Source organism: Camelus ferus, chromosome 6 (assembly GCF_009834535.1).
Source record: "Camelus ferus isolate YT-003-E chromosome 6, BCGSAC_Cfer_1.0, whole genome shotgun sequence".
NCBI classification, from domain to species: Eukaryota; Metazoa; Chordata; class Mammalia; order Artiodactyla; family Camelidae; genus Camelus; species Camelus ferus.
In genome coordinates, this window is record NC_045701.1 from 94,302,956 (window position 1) to 94,305,683 (window position 2,728).

At 48.9% G+C, this 2,728-nt stretch overlaps 1 pseudogene; it reads right to left on the bottom strand.

The window, feature by feature from the left end:
- Positions 1 to 836: 836 nt before the first annotated feature.
- LOC116664499 lies at positions 837 to 1,864 on the bottom strand (annotated as a pseudogene).
- Positions 1,865 to 2,728: the final 864 nt, after the last annotated feature.

A 2,728-nucleotide genomic window follows, 5' to 3' on the forward strand; every position in this document is an offset into this window, starting at 1 on the left:
CAGTAGGTACAGTGGGGCCATGTCTGACTTTGCTCACAATTGCACCCCAGTAGGTAGGTAGCATAGTTCCTGACTTAATACATACTTGTTAAATGACTGAACTTTTCTGCGTTATTTACAAAAAGCTTTTGAGTCAGAAAACAATAAATTTTAAATGAGCCACAAGTAAATTCTAAAATAGTTAACATAAGATTAACTTGACTGGAATATTAGATACCATCACTGGCTGGTGAAGGTTTTTTTTTTTTTTTTTTTTTTTTTCAATTAAAGTCTTTAGGAGAGTCTTATTGAATCAGTCAGTATGATTTATTGAGCTCATATTATATCCCTGTGTAAGCCTCTAGGAATATAGATAAAAGATGTCAAAGACCCAATTCCAGCTCCAGGAGTTCACAGTTGAGTGGGCAGCAACTAGTTAAGTTTGTGAATTGCTGAAGAGCTGTTAAGAATAAAGCAAGGCCTCTCACTTTGGAGAATAATCACAGAATTCAGTTTAGGGACTCTGCAAGTAGTGGCAACTCCAGCATTTTTATATAGTAGTGGTTTCAGATAGGAATTGGTTGAAAGTGGAGAGTCAGGTGTCTTGTTTACAGGCCACTTTTACCTAGCAAGCACCTTGTTTTTATTTATTAGGGTTTCTCAACTTCAGCACTATAGACATTTTGAGTAAGCTATTTCTTTGCTGTGGGGCTGTCCTGTGCGTTGTGGATGTTTAGCAGCATCTATGTCTACCCATTAGATGCCAACAGCACCCCCACCTCAAGTTATAACAATCAAAACATCTCCAGGTATTGTCTAATAGCCCCTAGAGTGGGGAGAAATCATCCCAGGTTGAGAACCACTGACAGACTGTCTATGATAGGGGGAAGGGACCATCCGGGAGTTTTTCGTTTCTGTTTTAGATTTATGGGGCACTGCTTCCATCCGTGGGTTTTAGCTTCCTTGTGAAAGAAGGCAAAAATCACTCTTGCATACCAGCCTAAGTCGTTGATGAATATGAGTATCTGGGACACAGCTGCATGGCTGGCACATATCAGTTCTTAATAAATTCACTTTTTGAGGATGCTGAATGCACTTTTTAGAGCACAGCATAGAGCTAAGGGAGTGGCAGTACCTCCAGGAAGTGCAGTGGAATTTAAAGGAGAAACTTCCACACAGAATCCATGATAGATTCTGGAACTTGGGGAGTTAGGGGCGTTCCACAGTCGCGTGGTTCCCTGGCCAGGAAAGGTGCCGCCCAGGGTCTCGGGACTCCGGTGGGCTTTTCTGAATAGCCTGGGAAGCGGGCGGCTCACCTGGCGGCAGGAAGAGCGTGGCGCGCACCCGGCCCGCGCGCACCGGCTGGCGCCGCACCCCGGGCGGCAGGAAGTCGCGCTCGTGCACCGTCTGGCCCAGGAGCCGCTCGGTGTCGGGCTCGTGGCCGTCGAGCACCTCCAGCTTCACGGCGAAGGGTGTCAGTACGTCCCGCTTCACCAACTGCACCAAGGGCTTCTCGGGCTCCAGGGCCCAGAAGAGCCCCATGGGCTCGAGCCCCGCAAAGCTGCCGCCCAGCGCGGGCGCGCGCCCCAGGTCCAGCCCGCCGTGGGCGTCGGCGCAGTAGCGCGCGTGGGCCCGAAAGAGCGCGCCTTCTCGTCGCGCAGGGACGCGCGCAGCGTGACCCGCTGCCCTGGGCCAGGCCGCGCACGGCGATGCGCACCGGCTCATCCCAGGGGCAGCGACCCGCGGGCTCTACCGTCACCGTCGCCGTCATTCAGATCCCGGCGGAAAAGGAATGGCCCCACTAGTTGGAGTCACTAGCAAGATCTGGCGTCTCGCCACCTGGGACGCAGCTGCTACTCTCATTGGTTGGCCTTGGGGACACTTGCTTAAGTGGTCTGTGAGGTCTCTTAGAGTTTGTGCAATCTACTACCGCCTGATTGGAAGAAAGTATTCGCCAAAATAAGAGTTAATTATTAATCCTGCAATCCAGTAATGTGAAGGAAAACCGGGCTGGTCTAACAAGATAACTCACAAGTCTAGGAATGTGGAGAGGCTGGGCTGGGCTAACAAGATAACTCACAAATCTAAGTATTGGAATACTGATCTGAGTTCTGCTAGACTAACTTGTAAATCTAGGTTTATTAGTGTAGGTTTGCTGTTCATGTTTTTTTTCTAGCCAGCTGGGTTTTCAAAGATACATATCTGGCTTTGGAATTTTGGTTTGCTGCTGCCCCGCCTCCACTTTTGTGATGATAATGCTGCTAAAGCTGTTCCATGCCTATTGGCCGAATACCCCAAGCTTGTACTTTACCCTATAAAACCTCATGCACACGTCTTGGAGGTGCTCAGAGCTTCGGAGCCGAAGCCCCTCTGAGCCCGCCAGCGTAATACATCTGAGTACCCCAACCCTCCAAGTGGTGCTTGTTTCTTGACTGGCCTGTCGTTTCTGTAACAATAATAGAGGTTCAAAGACTGCTGAGAGCTAATGGGTTGGGAAAAACACTGGCAGTCCCAAGAAGCTTGAGTAAATTGCCAAAGGATGGGGGTCATAACTCAGTTGGTAGAGTGCATGCTGAGCATGGCACGCGGTACTTGGTTCAATTCCAGTACCTCCATTGGAAAAAAAAAAAAAAGCATCTCAAGTGATTGTAATTCAGGGGATCAGTGGAAACATATTCCTAATTCTTCCCTGGCCCCCTAAAACCTTTACCAAGCCTTTTCCCTAGAGCTAAGGGTACTACTGTGACTT